Source organism: Stegodyphus dumicola, chromosome 4 (assembly GCF_044657685.1).
Source record: "Stegodyphus dumicola isolate Sdum_Otavi_A_Nest chromosome 4, ASM4465768v1".
Classification (NCBI taxonomy): Eukaryota; Metazoa; Arthropoda; class Arachnida; order Araneae; family Eresidae; genus Stegodyphus; species Stegodyphus dumicola.
The window spans coordinates 30,174,715-30,193,104 of record NC_140771.1 but is presented as its reverse complement, the minus strand read 5'-3'; the positions used below and the strand labels follow the sequence as shown (position 1 = coordinate 30,193,104).

At 33.1% G+C, this 18,390-nt stretch overlaps 1 protein-coding gene across 3 annotated transcripts in view; it reads right to left on the bottom strand.

Moving 5' to 3' along the window:
* Nucleotides 1-18,390, bottom strand: part of LOC118193876 (uncharacterized) — a 147,432-nt gene that overhangs the window by 57,650 nt on the left and 71,392 nt on the right. The gene's annotated exons all lie outside the window — the stretch shown is intronic.

Genomic DNA, 18,390 nt, shown 5'->3' with positions numbered 1-18,390 from the left:
TTAAAATTGTGAATTACTGACACACACACAAACAAATAAAGACAAAACAAACAAACACACACACACACACACACAAAAAAAAAAAAAAAAAAAAAAAAAAAAAAAAAAAAACTGTCTACAGTTTGCAATTTTGAGTAAGACCACAATCCTAGAAATTATACTGATATCAATTATTAAAATTACCCAAACTGAAACAGCATTTTTATATATTTATTATAATTTAACATTCTTAAAAGGAAAATTTATTATATAAAATTTGGAATTAGAGTTTAAAAAATACAGGTCCCACAATACGCGAGTTTTATGCAAAATGGCATTATATAAAAAAAATCTGCTCATAAATGTCACAAGGGAAAGCAGAAATGTTGGCAGGAAATTGTCAGTTCTATGTGAATCTCATTTAAATTTTACAGTGATTTGTATTTTATAATACAGTAAACACTTGTTAACATAAATATCAAGGGACCCAAAAAATCCTGAGTTCTTGTTAACAGGGGACTCAAATATTTTAGGAATAAATTTTTCTACATATTAACCATTTATAGTATATAGTTACATAATGCTACGGTATATTAGTATGTTGTCATAGGAAAAACTACAGTACTACATTAATTACTGTACTGTTAACTTGAAAAATTTACTCACTGATCACCAATTTCATGGCTTCTGTAAAACCAGGGCTGTGGAGTCGGAGACATGGAGTCAGGCAGATTTTGGGGTAAAAGGAGCTGGAGTCGCTAAAAACAGGTCGACTCTGACTCCAGTTTTTGTTGGACAATTTGAATTTGAAATGAAATTAAAGACAACCTGAGTTATTATTTTTATTTATGGACTATTTGCCATTAGTGATTAAACTGACTCATTTAGTTACAAATCTCACTGGTAAATTTAGGTAAGAAGCAATAGCTAACAAAATTGATGCCATTCTTAGGAAGCGAGCAGGAAAAGGAGCAATTATTGATCAAGCAACACGATGAGGAAGTACATATTTGATGATAAAGAGGTTACTAGAATTAAGAACTTTTTTAGAAGATGTAGATAACTGTAATGTTTCACTAACAGAATGCCTGTGAAATGATCTTGCAGAATTGGAAACTCTTCCTCTATACCCTATATAGCCACAAAAAAGCTGCAATCTGAAGAACTGACAAGAGGCGAGAATGGAAGATTGTGATGTTTGTTCTTTCTGAAATGGAGGGTTTATTGAAGAAGGAATCATTTCTTTAATGAAGAAAAGAGGAACTAGTTTGCTAGACAAAGAGATCTTGCTGGGTTCAATATATGTAGATCTGAAATACCGAATTTTCTTGGATGACGAACAAATTAAAAAGGGCAAAGAAAGCCAATCTATGAACTTTCATTAAGAAGAAATTATTCTCAAAACGATTGGAGAATTCGAATCAGAACAGTCAAACTGCAGACATTGCAATTAAGTCTTTATCATCTTCTTCTAGTGATGAATTAGATTTTGAGAAACATTTTTGGATAATATTGAAAAGGCTAAGGCAAAGCGAATGAAAATAAAGAACCAAGAGCCTTTTGATATAAAAATGAAAAAATATAAACAAGATTTCTACATGGCTTTTGAAGAAATAGAGAAATATGATTGTGCTTGTAAGACACCTTTTTTAGAACTTTTAAAAATCTATCCTGAAAAGTTAAAAGAAGTAGGCTTAACAATAACAGCTCTTCCTCCTATTCAAGTTAGCGTGGAAAGTTCTAGCTCTGAAGTTTATCAAATCGAATTTATGGCCCTCCAACAAAGATCTTGCCGAAGCTACACTGTTTCTTAGAAATAACTAATGCCAGTTTTTCCATTTCACAATAAATGCTAATTAATATAAATAACTTGCTATGTCATCAATTTTTTTCCCTGTAGCATCGATTACTTCTTTTATATTAAAAAAAAATAAGCTGTAACCCATATGTATATGTTTACATATATATATATGTGGGAGTCAGAGCCAAGTTGGAGTTAGAGTCTTTAAAATTCCAGGAGTCAGAGTCAAGAGTCTGAATCGGTCATTTTCTCTACCAACTCCACAGCCCTGTGCAAAACTAGTGGTCAACTTGAATGTTGCAGAAAAACATTCTACAGTGTATAAGGTGTGTAACTTTTCCTGGCAAATAGGCAGAATGATATTTTCATCTTCACTTTCTTCTGATGACATTTGTTACACCTCGGATACAACTGCTTATACATTAAATTTCACTGCAGCACACATGACAATGTCATCATCTGCACTAACAAACTCTTCAAAACTCAATGATGCAGTGATAATGATACAGTGATAGTCAAGCATTGTTACTCATGCTGATTTGCTCTGTGAGGAAATCAGCATGAGTAACAATGCTTGACTATCACTGTATCATTAACTGTATCATTTATAACTGTTTCAAGAAGTGAAAGAAGAAAGAATAAACAAATACAAATATAGTGTTTATGTTTTTAAGTGCTCATATCAGTATGATATTAATATCATTTAAACAGGATAGAAAATTTCTGAATGCAGACCTAGCACAGAAAATTGAAAAAATTTGAAAATTTGTGTTAACTTATAAAATCTAATGAAGCAATGGACTAAAAACAGTTCATAACTCGTGTTAACCAATAAAATCTCTTTAAGATCATATACATCACACTATCAGGGCTGAAAATTTGTTCATGTTAATTTAGTAATTGTCTTAAGCAGGTTTGTGTAAAGGGGTTTACTGTATAAATAATTAAATAAGATATCACATAACCAAAGAAAATTAATAATAGTAACAAAATGAAAAAATAATGACTAGAATTCTAATAGAAGTGAAAGAAGAAAGAATAAACAAATACAAATATAGTGTTTATGTTTTTAAAGTGCTCATTTCAGTATGGCAATATCAATGATCTGCATTATTCTTAAAAATTAGGATGCAATCAAAGAAGCTGATGTTGCAAAAGGAGTTAGAGAATTGAAATATATAAAACAGATATTGCATATAACTGAAAAATGCGGCGAAATTGAGACTTATTTAGATAAATGTGTAAATGTTAGCTGGTAACAATGTTTTCCTTTGTAAGACAGCAAAGTGATTTTATGATGACATTCTAAGGTATATTTTAATTTTAAAGTCCCTTTCCTATTAATTCTTGTTTTTATTTACAACTCCCTACCAGAAGGAGTTTTTAGAATCACGTTGAATGCAAATGAGTTAGATGAACTTACTTCGTGAGAGAGAGAGAGCTAGGAATGCTGAGTAGCACGTGTTTACCTTTGGGGCTATGCCTTTCTTAAAGCTGTTGAGCTCAGCCGTGTTATTACGTGCCTTTTGATATCCGCCAGATAGTTTAGATTATGGACCAACTACGTTAGATACTCGTGTTTAGCTTCATCCAAGTCCCCTTTGGTTAGTTATAGTTTAGTTTCTTATTCTGAGTTAAAGCCCGAATGGAGGCTTTGTGGTAAGCCTGAGAAAGGGGCCAACTGTTATTCTTATTTGAGTAAAATAAAGGATAGTTTAATCCTTCTTGAATCTACATCTTTAGTTATTTGAGCTCAGTGATAAGTCACTAAACAGTTCACTAGGTTTCTTGATGTTCATCTTAGACAAAAAGGGTGAGAAACCGTCTAACATCGTAAAAAATACCTCAGATACTGATGTTTTCAAGGCTACCAGAAAACAGATTAAGAAAAGAAACAGCGTACATACCATAATAAGGCGTCGGGTAGCAGTAAGTATGAACAAAAACAAAACTGCCAAGGAACTTGTGCAAGATTTTATCAGCTATGTAAAAGTTGAAAATATTTTTTCCTCTGCAAGTATTCAACAGTGATGAAACCGCTTTACTCTGGAAAAATGCCAAAGAGAATATACAGCAAACAAGAAGAGGTATTATTACCTGGATAAAAGTCAATGAAAGATAGTTTAATACTTTTGCTATGTGAAAAAGCAAGAGGAGACATAAGGCCAAACCACTCTGTACTACTCAAAGAATCAGAAAGCATTAAAAAAAGGTGATTAAAACTACACTACCTGTTATGCCGAAAGCCAACTGTAATGCTTACTAGGCAATTTTTATCAGGCAGATTCATGAAGATTTTGCCCCAGGTATAGAAAAACAATAATGAGAAAAAAATTTTGATGGTGAAGAGCTTACTTTTGATACACAGTGCACCTTTGAAGCACTGAAGATAAGTTGGTGGAGTTAGATTTCATCATAGCGAAATTTCTACCTTCTAACATGACTTATCTAATGCAGCTCATGGATTAGATAATTTTTGGAAGCACTTTATAGAAGTGTCCTTAGGTATCTCTGACACAGATATTACTCACTGACTTTTGGAAACATCCTTTTAATGTTTCTCACTGTAAAAGTCACATGGGAAAAGCCTGACAGCAAGTGATTAACCATGAATTGGGATTGGATTAAATTGTGGCCAGAATTTGTTACAAGCAGAGACTGAGTGCTTTCACACTGAGAAAGCTTTTGCTACTGTTGAGAGTGCACTTTTAAGCATAAAATTAAAAACTGGGACTTGGAAATCAACAATGAAAATGTGGAAGAGTTGCAAGAACACCATAAAAATAAACTCAGAACTGAAGATCTGAAACAACTTCTGAAACAAGCTGCATAAACCTTTCTGCTCTGAATCACATTTCAATTTTTCAGGAGAAAGTTATTCAAGGACAACCTTTATTTGTAAAGCATATCTTTTTCTCAAAAAGAGAACAAGAAAGAGTAGCATCTTCCTCTCTCTTGGTAAATTCCAAGGTTGTGAAATCCACTGTAGTAAATAAAAACAAATAAATACGCTGATTTTATTTTTTTTTTAAAGTGGTTGCATGAATGGAGATAAAGACAATTATCAATAGGAAAGAAGCCCAACAAAATAAGCAATACCTAGCATCAAGAAAATACACCCTTCCGGGGGAAGCTCTAAGCAGTATGGCTTTAACGGAAACAAATGTACTTCCATTAAATGAAATCTTCGTAAATAAAGGAAAACCAACATTTTGTGAAAAATTATTGTGTAGATCAGACTGGAGCAAAAAATCACAAATGGCTTGACAATTATTCAGAAATAAATTTTTACTTAAATTATTACATTAGATGTGATAAACATGCCCCACAATTTCTATATATACAGCTTACCTTCTAAATAACATAAAAAAGTTTAGCCAAGAGATGCGACTTTCCTTGGCACAACAAGCATCAAAACAGCAATGTGTAATAACTGCAGTAGTATTAATAAGCTCAGAAAATCTTTGTTTTAATTCTGAGCAGCGACCAGGCAAAAGATTTTGCACTATAGTTATTGCACAGAAATCGTGACGTAAAATGGTGCAACATGGAACCTTAACAAGCAGATGTATAGAAATTAAAATTAAAAAATTTAAAGGACCGTTCCAATTAAGTTAAATTGGGTAATATATTTTTCTTCATATTTAGATATCTTACTATATATGAATAAGTACAAAATAAAAATTCAAAACCTAATCTGCACTGATAGCACCAAGTTGTAATGTTGCAAAATAAAATAAAAAAATAAGTTTAAAAATTCATCACACATTAAAAAATCACACACACACATACCTCCCAAAAAAATAACCAAATCCAAGAGCACAATGCACGTGGTTTTTCACAAATTAAATACATGAATTTTAAATGCATTTTTTATTCCATTTTGTATGTATACAGAGGCTGTTCACACACTTTTTAGACGATGTATAATGTATTCACAAAACTAAATTACATAAAATTCTTGTGTTTTACATGTTCTATTTGACATCCCTTATTCTGTACTATCTTTCGACAAAACAATTTCCAGAGTCCTGTTAGGGTTTTGGCATAATGCAGTTTTTAAAAGTCTGAAAGCACAAAATCCATAGGTGACACATCAGGAGATTTAGTAGGGATATCAGTGAAAGGTATGGCCTTGATACCAGTTTTTTGTTCCACTTCTTTTAGGAAATTTACAGCGGATTTTGATGTGTGACTGCTAGCTTTGTCCTGATGGAGTCTCACAGATGCACTGTGGGTAAAGTGATGGTATTTCATCCAAAAAAATTGGCGATAAAATATGTTCCTGATAGTATTTGGAGTTAATCTTGACATTTTTTTGCACTCTCTTTATTTTTAGCTTGCCATTATATGAAAAACCAGCAACAATCATGAATCCCTTAGGAAAACTTTCTTTCGATTCTTTGAACCATGTACTTAAATTTTGTTCTTCCTTTTTATGAAAATAAATGGCTTTTTTTTGTTACAGTCATTTAAATACACCCTTGCTTCATCTATTGTGACAATTGTTTTCCATTTTTCTTTGGATAAGTGTTTCTCATATAGAATTCTGCAGCATGTCCTGCATTAAGCAATATGCTTTAGAAGACGATGCACATTGCGTTTTTTCACTTTCTTAAGATTTACATCAACGTTTATCATTTTGTTTACAGTGCACACCGAGCAATTTAATGATTTTGCAACTGTCCTTTGACTAGGGGGATTTTCTTTTAACAATAAACAACGTACCTTTGCAATAGTCGAAGATGTCCGTTTTTTCCTTGGATACTTGTTTGGAATTTTTATCCCACTTGAGGCTCCAATTTGACGTTTTTTTCCTTTCTTGTTGATGATATTACCTATCGACGCTTTAAATATCACAAATCCATGACTCTCACATCGCTTTTGGATAACGGAATATGCATATTTCTCTCTGGAAAGAGCGTAAATGTAGCCTTCGAACCACTGCTTTGTTAAATTCGCCATTTTTAATAAAAAGAAAACTTTCAAGCCACATACTATAATTTTGATTTTTAAAAACATAATACAATTGCAATTACTTCTTTTGCAGCAAACGATTTTTCATTACCGCTTACCAAAATCGTCTAAAAAATGTGTGAACAGCCTCTGTATATATACATATATAGATATAACAGTAAAAGCAACTGTAATTATCTTGATGATTGGTTGACAGCTGTAATAGGTTTGAGCAGCTGTTTCATTGCATAGTTTGATGATGCATAATGAAGGAATAGACTTGTAGACAGACGTGACAGAATTGAACATATTTTTTATTATTGGACACGAATCTAATTATCAAAAACATATTCATCATCACACACAATCATGGGCACAATATGCACTCCATAATTTTATACAGAGTATCACATTTTAGGTAATGGCAGCACAGTTAGCAGCAAGACAAAGCAAACAGTGGTCTGCATGAAGGATTGAAGCAAAAAAGACTGCACAGCAAAAGATTTCTTATACTAGATTTTATTTCAGACTATATGGCAGATTAATATCCACATGTTGGGTTAAGATTTCATGGATAAGTGCCCAATAGAGATTAAATGACGGATCTTTTTAAGAATTACAGGGTTTAAAGATTATGTCAGAAAAACTATTGCTCTTTTATTTTTAGAATGAAGTGGGGAGTTTAAGGGATATTGTTAATTTATTACCTGAAAAGTAGATATTTCATAATTTACACATACACAGACACACACACACACACACATATATATATAGAGAGAGAGAGACAGTTTTCCACAAACAAAACAGAAAAGTCATTTCCCTCTCTAAATTAAACACAGATTTGACTCGAATAATAATAATAATAATAATAATAATAATAATAATAAAAAAAAAAAAAAAAAAAAGATTACAGCCTTTTTGTTGTAATTTTTATATTTGTGAGAACATTTTTTTTGGCTTCAGTAATATTAAAATGCAGGGCAATCTCTTCAAACAAAATTATATAAAAATCGAAAATCTCTTCAAATGTAATTATACTATTTTTTCATATATGTAAAATAATAACCTGTATAAAACAATGTAAATAATAATCAATTGTTTCAAAAGAATATAGTAAAGTTAAATTTAAATAATTCTCTTGTGCCATTTCTGCATAATAGAGAATGTTTGTTAAATAATAAATGTTTATTACATCAAAAAATGGAAAAAAATTGATAATATGTATCTAAACGTATGATAAGTTTAATTTTACTCGGCTAGAGAGAAAAATAAACGCGCCGCATATCTAATATCCACATAAACCAACTTAACTGTACAGATACACGAGCCAAACTAGCCATTCAAAAAGAGCCGCGATATTATCAATACGCCACTTACGTGCGAAGGTGCCAAATTACGCCATTGATGAAGTAAAGGTTCAGCTGCTTCACCGCTAACCTAGATGACGACACACTTTATATGCAACTGTTTATTTTAAACTGGTGTGTATTTGTCATCCAACTATACACGGTTAGTTTACACACACTTATCCACCTCTGACACATAAAAATGAAATGGAGTTTTCATTTCGTAAAGATTACGCTCAGCGAAGAAACAGAAAGGCGACCATCAGCTGCGCACAAATCAACGTTGCGAAATGTTTACATCCTGCCTCTCGTACACGACAAAAAGGGAGTCGGGGGGGGAGGTCAGAAAGAGAGGGGGAAAGGGGGGAAGGAAGGACTTCCTTCTCGTTTGCTCAAATTTTTCCCACGAGCCTAGCGGTTTCGATGTTTTCGCGACTTACCGAGGCCACTTTTTTTTAAAAAAAGCCGTTCGATAGATGCAAGAAACTGGTTCAATGGTCCGATTGCTGCTTTTTTGAGCGTTTTTCCCCTTAAAAGAATATTGACATTTCCACTTACGTATTGCATACACCCACGTGGATATTCCCAACAGATGTGTGTAACCAATTTTGCCGTTGGAGAGATCTAAGGTTTCCGAAACTTAATATACTTTACTTCATTTACCCCCCCCCCAAAAAATTCAATCCGCTTTACTTACAACACAGACTGAACTATATATGGAACAACTGTGCAGAATAAATCTAAACCTATAGTAAATAACTTATGTTTGGATCCCATTCAGTATGTTTTAGAATCGACGAAGTTATGGCTTACGTTTTGCAAGCAAACAAGAACAGCGAAACTTAACGATTGACAATTTGGAAATAATAATAATATGGTGGAACTTTAACCACACTAATGGGTAAAATTATTTCGAAAAACATTTTTTTTGAATGAATCATGGCTCTTTTTTTCGGTAATTAAATAATACACAAAGATCTAAACAACTGCCGCCCAACCGGATTAGCCACACTGACTGACGCATTGCTCCGGAAAAGCGTTTACATTTCACTGTAAACCAGTACAATATGGAGTCTTTTTTTGTTCAAGCATCTTTCACTAAACAGCAGAAATGAAGAAATAAATTTTACTCATAAAAGCGCTTTTGGCAAAACTCCAAATGCACGTTTTAAAGTGGAGAACAGCGAAAGGAAAATTATTTACTTCCAAAGTATCCTTTCATTCTTACAATTCCCCCCCTTTTCCAAATGGAGCCTGAAGGTCCATATTTTGTATTGCATTTATAGAAAGGCTTATAACAAAGGTTTTTCAATTTTGGCAGGATCTTTGCAGTAAAATTCACTTTCTGGCGTAGATTCGGAAATAACGGTAATCTTTCCTTTAGGCAGATGCTGTTAAATTACATTTTTTTCAATCACGATCTTTGTCGGATCACTAGGGAAATCATGGATATAACTAATCACTGATTTCACAGTAGATAATTCCGACTTCAAATTCAGAAAAATACAACTCTCGAAAACAGTTTTTGGAGTTCAACAAAGATTAAGCATTTTTTTTTTTTTTTTTTTTTTTTACCAAATGTCAAACCTAAGCAAACAACAACAACAACAATAAAACCCAACGAACATGAGGGAAATAAAAAGGATGCAACATCTGTAGCGCCATCTATAGATTAAAACAGGAACGAAAGGACGTCTGCACGTTTTGTGAAGATAAAAACTGATCCATTAGAATCAAATTGACAGATTATGATGAATATGCCAAGTTTCGAAGAAATTCAAAGTACCAGGAGGAAGAAAAGCTTTGCATAATTTTAGTGGAACTAAAACAAATAGCCAAGTAAATTAAAACATCAACGTTAAAAGAGATGACGGATTCAGTCATTTCTCCATTGACTGGAAGATTTAATTATGAGAAATTGCACATTCTTCTTAGTTTCTTTTCCCGACGCTGAGATTTGGGGATATTTGAGTCTTAGACAAGCATAGTCATGATTTGCAAACTATGCTTTAATGCGCTCTCAATGACTGAAATCAGCAATACAACTAAAGTCGCCCTTTATGAAAAACCTAGTCGAGTAAGAAAATTATTTAAAATGATTAAATTTGTTATAAACTGCGAACAAACACTACTATTCAAAACCTTCGTTAATATGAATTTTTCTACTACAGTAATATATATATATAAAAGATTCATATGCTTATTTAATAAAAGTTGCTAGAATAAAGCCACATTTGGAGGCGGCTAGAGATTTACCTCCGCTTGGGCAATTTTTGGTGGCACTCTGCCAAAAATTCGACTTGGTCATTTGAGTTAGAATAACGTGAGGCACAACAGATTTTATTTTTCGCTCGCAAATTGTGTCCATTTATTTCACAAGCAAATTGGTCCGAACAGCGCATGAATTTTTACGCTCATGGTCGCGAGTTTCGTCCACACGATTTACGAACAAGTTTAGGTTAAGTTCGGTTATTTGAGTATGGCAAAATGAGTATGGTAACGTGTGCTACCTGCCTAAGGAGAGGGATGTTTTTCTACGATAAATTGGCTTGTATTCAAAATTAACACATGGGCAAAACCAGCCACTTTACATCTGGATTCGAACCAGAGACAAGCTACCAATATTCAGCAGTCTTTAACTACTCGGCTACTGGTGAAGCGTTTCAGACAAAGAGTTTTATACATTCCTTAACGAGTGATTAAAAAAAATGTAAAGTAGGTAAAGGGGGTTGGTACGGAAATGGCGCTTAAAAGTGGTACAGAGTGCTGCTGAAAGGCAAACTGCTAAAATGAAGCAACTACTTAAAAGGAGGTATACAGAACAATTCCCGAATACCTCCTTTCAGCAATTGTTCCGTTTCCGTTCTTAGAAAGGCCATTGATAAAATGCATATTGACGAGCTTCGGCGATCGTACATACCGCTCAAAATTCACACGGGTAATGACGATAACATTAATTATTCTAGCTTGAGACTGATAATTTAGCGCTATTGATAACACCTTCAAATAATGGGAAATCCCATGCACACAAACTCAACGATATGTTCCAGTAAGGAGATATTAAGTGATACAGACGCCTTTGCCTCGTTGATCAAACTTGCAATAATATCGGGACAAATGAAGAAAAGTAAGAGAGAAAGATGCTTACGTATTAACGCAACCACCTTAGTACAAGTCGGTAAATTTTCAGAGTGTGCCAAACTCAGGCAACCAAGCGCATAAGCATTCTTTCGACAAACATGCTCATAACAATCCTTGAGTCAAGTAAGGCTATCATTTTCGTCTACTTAGCAATCTTTTTTACTGTATTCCAAGTTCCAATTTTTTTCACAAATCGTGATATTTTTTGCCTCAGACTTAGTTTTAAATTATGACCTTGTGGAATTTGCCAGCAACGGAAGATACTCCGGTAAAATTTCTGGAGGAATACAGAATTTTGCCAAAAATTTCCAAAGAGAAAATGTGTTTCCTAGATAGCCGCTGTTGCCGAGGGTTGCTCGAAGACTCTCCGCAACTGTCTTTATTTCTTTTAAGCGGAAACAGATCGCTGTGTTCTGAGTGAGAAGAAATGCGGAAAAAAATTACAGAAAGATTTGAAGAATAATGTCAGTGTTTTATTTTTTGATGTATTACGTAATTCTTATTTAGTAATTCAAATTTGTATTTTAAATTGTTTAAGTTATTTCTTTTCGTATGTTGATTATTTTTACCGACTTGCGATAAATATTGATAATTTGGGAATCTTACTTAAAAAAAAAAAAAAAAAAAAAAGCGAAAACCGCTAGCTTTTACCTTTTCATCTATAAAATAAACGTCTGCCTAACTGCGACAGGGTTGCTGCGTCAATACATAAATACCGAACGGAGAAAGGTAACAAATGCCATACATCATTTCCAGGTTAAAAATGAATCAACATGAAAATGTACACTTATGTACCGAAAAATATGATTTAAATTATTGATCGCGTTAGAGGTGGTCTGCATGCGAAGTCAGTAGCTATGATTTAATATTTAAAATTCTGGGAATAACTGAGATTATAAAACGCATGAAACAATTTAATTTTGCTCGACTATCACTCGATGTTAAAAAAAACAAATCCGGCTCTCATCACGGAATACCATTAAGGCCTACAATATGAATAATTCTGCTAAAGTAAACTTTCTAATGAAATTATACTAAACAGTTATTCCAAAATATTTTGATTGTGTGAAACGGCCGTACAAAGACAGAACAGGGAATAGTTCAGAGGCTTTTTTTTAATTTGGTCAGATGACCACAAGACCAAATTAATTTGGTCTGCCTATATAGGAGATGCTGCTAAGTTCGCAGCATGGGAGACAGATAATATTAAATATGTAAACAACTACAAAATTAAATGGAAGAAAAGAAAACAATGTACAACGATATTTACACGCATGAAATACGAAATTAACTATAAAAATAACAATAAAAATCAAATATAAAAACGGTTAAGTTTCTCACAAAAGAAAAGCATAGATAGGTGAACCGCACGGCGAGGGATTACCGTCCGAAGTCCAGACCTCACAGAAGCTATTTCATTTATTTCTGATTGTCTCGCGTCTCACCCACTTCAGCAATTCAATTTTGTTCAACGAGAAAAATTACTTACGATTACACCAGAAAAATCGTTTTTACCCTACCATTCAATAGCACCTTATGCCTCCTCAATACGCCATTTCCACCCACATATTCTATTATAAATCTGCTTATTTTTGATCCACCTGCGGCTGAGCGGTAAAGTCGCCGAACACTAGCAGTTCGGTCCGGAGTTCAAATCCCGGCGAACGAACTGGTTGCAGAGGCGTTTTCTGTGGTTTTCTCCATGTGACGTGGATACGAATCAGTTTCCTTTAAAAATCTTCTACAAGATATCCCTCCCTTTGACGCATACCATCGTGTGCGTCGCAGTAAAAGCTAAAATTAACTAATCAATTAAAAAAAATCTGCTTATTTCGGTCCTTTACAAGGAAGTAAAAATTTGTTTTATTTAAGAAGGTTCTAACTAAAGTGCGAGAAAAACGCACTTCAGTTATTAGTTCATTTCGACTGTAGTAAAAACAAAATAAATATATCTCTTTGAGTAATTTATTATTTTAATAAACAAAGAATAAAGTGGAATGATACTAAAAACTTTCTAATTGTAGTTTTCAGTTTGAAAGATAACACGCATTTTTTTACATATCTCAATTTCAAAAAATTCAGAAAAACAGATAAATTACCAAGTTTAATATTAATTAGCATACAAAGACCAGCAAAACTGAAGCTGTGGATACCCACAGCCCCGGTAATTTGTTCTGCACAGATTTACGTTCTTTGGAACAAAACAGAGTTGAGCTTACGTAATTTCTTCTCTCCTAGAATAAAATAAAAATTTCAAAACAAAAGCCTTCTAACAGAGTCATCCAAGTGAAACCTAGATCGAGAGATGACCTTAGATGTGAATGCTGTCAATTGGGCAATTTCAGTCACCTTGGAAATCTGCGTCATCCCCCCTTCCTACAGCCTTGAGTGCGTAAGATGTTATCTCCCGCAAAGCCTCGGGCCGAAAAGCGAGTAGAAACTGTGAAGCAGCCGCATCTTTGCACCTGGCCAGGACCAGATGGCGGAACGACGGATGCTAGCTTAACAAAGCGGCACTGCTCAACGGACAAAATTTGAAGCTCTACACACGGCTAATTTCTAAAAACATGGAATAAAACTTCCGTTGTCAGGAGAAGCGCAGACGATTATTCTGTGGTAAGGTACATTACACACAGCGAAACCAATTTTACCACTTACACACTGTTAATAAAAATTATGAATTAAATATCACTAATTACATCAAATTAAAAATATATTTTATCATATATAAATCACAGGAGAAATGTTGCATAATATACTTCCTTAAAATCGCTACTAGGTGATTAACATAAGCATTTAAATTAATTTAAAGAGAAACCAAAACATTTCTAAAAATATTTATTGTAAATATGCAAGATAAAATGGAAAGAAACTGTTAAGCTAATACACATATTTTTTTTTCTTTTTATAAATTCGGTACTATTCCGTTTCGAGGACCGTAACAAATCGCCAAACTATTGTTGATGCCAGTGCTGCCAAAAATAATTGCAGCAACCCTAACGCAAGATAGGAAGTATAATAGTAAATAACTATCTAAAGATTATTGTTTTAATTTTAGATGAAGGGTTAATTTCATATAATACTTTTTTATTATTACAATTTATATAAAAAAGGGCTAAACATAATTGAATGGAAGCATAAGAGTAAATAACTATTTGAGATCATTATTATAATTTATATAAAAAAAGCTAAACATAGCTGAATAAATTCCTGCATCACTATTTCGCTACCGAGTTATCGCTAAAGCATAATTTCATCTTGTTGGTTGTTCAAACATAATTTTCGGCGTACGCACTGATTTCAAATTGCGTAAGTTTAGATAGTTCTACATTTCTTAAGACGCCACTGAAATACTAGTTTAATTTTTAAATATTTTTTTGATTTTAAATCCTTTTTTGATATCCTATGGATTTAACAATTTAGGAATTGCCCATGACGAAAAGTCGCCAATAGAATTTTGGGTAAAGTGCAGAATCACCACTGCTTGATGCTTTCTTAAGAATTGCACATACTCGGTATCCATGTGCACATCGACCTATTTTCACTTAAAAAAAATCCTAGAATTGCACAAAAATAGCACTGCGCACATCCTTGACAAAAATCCAATTGTTTTTACCCTTGTAAAAAGCGGCAAACAAATAAGTGAGCGATTCTGCACTTTACCGAGAATATGTTCAAAGAAAAGGCATCATTCATTATAGAAAATTACGTTTGAACAACCAACGAGATGAAATTATGCTTTAGCGATAAGTCAGTAGCGAAATAGTGATGCAGGCATCCATTCAGTTATGTTTAGCAATTTTTATATAAATTATAATAATGATCTGAAATAGTTATTTACTCTTATGCTTCCATTCAGTCATGTTTAGCCTTTTTCATATAAATTGTAATAATTAAAATGTATTATATGAAATTAACCTTTCATCTAAATTAAAATATCAATCTTAGATAGTTATTTACTATTATACAGTCAAAAGTCGTTAATTCGGACACCCATAATCCGGACCTCAATGCTAAACACTTTCTGCGCATGCGCCACGTTGACACATGCGCATAAGCGTTTAAGCTTGCGCGTAAGACCTTTACAACTGCACACATGCGTGTGCGCAAGCGCAGAATACGTTTTCACGTGCGCGTTTTATGTATAACCGACGGTATAAGCTAAAATTGTCTAATTCAGTTAATGTTGAAGATTGCGTTCTTCCTTAATCTTCGAATTGGATCCGGCTTATTATTTTTTGCAGACTGTAAGAGCAATTTTATAAGAGTAAATTTGAACTTTCGATTATGTCAAATAGAATTTCTGATGCTGGAGCTCCCAAAGGATCTACAAAATGAAAGTATGTTTTGATGTCCATCAAACAAAAAGTGGAATTGCTGCAAAAAATGGATAAAGACATGAAGAAGGTGACAGAGAAGTTATTGAAAACGAAAAGATTTCGATTGACAAGTTACTCGGTATTCTCGGCACAGCAATTAACGGGACTTGAACAGCGGAACTTTGTAACTGAACAAGAAATTATGTCTGTTTATAGAATTAAAGAGAAAGTATTATCACATAAAACAAAGCAACTTAAACAACTTACATTGAAAGAAATGTTTAATAAAGTAAACAAATAAGTATTAAGATTTTTTTTTTTTTTTTTTTGTAAATTTTAATACCCTTTAGATCATAATTGTTCTTTATTTTATAAATTACGGTTTCATATTTTTAATTTTAGAATTTCTGCATGCCATCTTACAAGATTTAAACTGATGATCTATAATCCGGAAAAATCGATAATCCGGAATCGCGGAAGTCCCGACGAGTCCGGATTAACAACTTTTGACTGTACTTCCTTTCTTGCCGCAATTATTTTTGGCAGTATTGGCATCAACAATAGTTTGGTGATTTTTTACAGCCCTCGAAACCGAATAGCACCAGATAAGGAGTGTGTGCAGTGCCATTTTTGTGCAATTATGGGATTTTTTAAAAGTGAAAATAGGTCGATGTGTACATGGATATCGAGTATGTGCAATTCTTAATAACGTGCCAAGCAGTGGGCGATTCTGCACTTTCCGCAAAATTGCAGACTTTTCATCATGGGCAATTCCCAAATTGTTAAATCCATAGGATATCAAAAAAGTATTTAAAAAATAAACTAGTATTTCAATGGCCTCTTAAGAAATACAGAACTATCTAAAATTACGCAATTTGAAATCAGTGCGTACGCTAGATTTGGCGCGCTGTTAAATGGGCGAGTTTGCTAGATTTGGCGATTTTGCGCATACATTTCCGCTGCAATATTTTATCGTCCTCAAAACGGAATAGTACTATAAATTCTTATAAACTATAATTTTAAAATTTTAAAGAAGAGATAAAATTACAAAACATCAAAACATTTTACAGTAATAAATTATTTTTAAATATGTTTCAAGTTACAAAGATCAAATATGATGAAGCTGCATTATATTTATGAGCAAAATTTATTGTGGGGGAGGGCAGGAGGAAAAAGTTCTCTTTGCCCATCTGAAATACTCTGTCAGCTTATGCAATATACTTGACAGCTTGCATTGTCCTTTCATGAGGTACAGAAAGAGGACAGGTCAGATACTCTGCAGTTTGTTTTACATTTTTGAAATCTATGATCTATTCAATGCAAAGCTAGATATTAAAAGTACAGCAGAGTCCTTTTAACCATCAGCAATGGGACCCTGCTGATTCCGAGTGAGGCATTTTTTAGTATAATTGAATATATACAGAGGGTATTAATACATTTTTAGAACGATTTTAGTAAAGAATTTTTTTTAAAAAATTATGTTTTGGAATTAAAATTTCTGGCAACAGCTTATTATTTGAAATGTATATTGTCTGCTACTTTGCAATTTCTTCTTCTTTTGAAATGTTGCATGTAAACAAGCTGTGGCTTGAAGGATATGCTTTTTTGCCCTCTGAAGAAAATTTAAAAAAATTATGATTTTTTTTCATGGTCATATTTCTATCTGAGTGAATACTTTGCAATAGATTCAGATCATTTATTAAAATGTCGTGAAATTTTTCACATGAATTGGTCAAATTATAATTTACGCTTAATACAGATTTTAAAGTTTTCTAATGTTCTGTAAGAATTATGTTAATTTTATTAACAGTTAAATTTTAAGTTCCTTTTCTGTCAAATTCTTAACTTCAGCTTACTACTTCCGGCCAGAAAGTAGTTTAAGAATCACGTCTGAATACATAATGAGGAAGAGTGGTATTTAACCATGAAGTTCTACTTGCTGAGTTAGAGAGAATCAGAGTTTCTGATTAGCGTGCATCTACCTTGTTGGCTACTCTCTCGCAAAGCTGTTATTAAGCTCGGCCGTACTCAGGCCCTTGATAGCTTCAAAATCAATTAGCTTTAAGGGGCCAACTTGTTTAGAATCTTGATAGCTTTGGCTATAACTCTTTAGTTTAGATTAGTTTTAATTTACTTCTTATTCTTAGCCTCTTAAGTTCAAACCCAAGTGTTGGTTTTTATTGTACACTCCAAGACGGAGTTCTGTTAAATCTTATTTGAATAATAAAGGGTTATTTACCCTTCTACCTTGTTGCTTCTTGTCACATAAACTCAAGCGATCATTCACTTAACAGTTCTTAAGATTCTTCACGTTCAACAGCAACTTAGCCTTTAAAAAGTGAGGAACCTTATAGTTCAATTAACGATTTTTTCAATTGTCCATATTTTATTATTGATGCTAGAAAAAACACGTCCTCTTGCTGAATTTGTTTCTGGAAGGAAAAGGGCGTGTTCTACAATTTTCAAAATATTTTTCATAGGGAATCTGTTTAAAATGAAGGAATAACTCTGTTCATTTTTTGTCTGTTTCCACATTTGCAGACCAGCATTTATTTTTTTAATCAGTAACGTATCTTTTTACCAATGACACCTCATCAAAAAGATCATTTTCACAAATATTATTTTTCGGAAAATGGTTACTAATATATTAAAAAGATTTTTCCACATATTCCCATAAAATCTCCTTTTTTAAAGTCACCCACTGAAAATTTTTAATATCCTTGAATTGAACGGTTCGTTCTTCAAGATATTCCAAGCAGTTATTATAAAAATTTCTGACTTCTTTCAGTGCTCCATTAGCTTTAGTACGAAGATATCACTCATTTGTTGAATACCTGTGATGACTTCG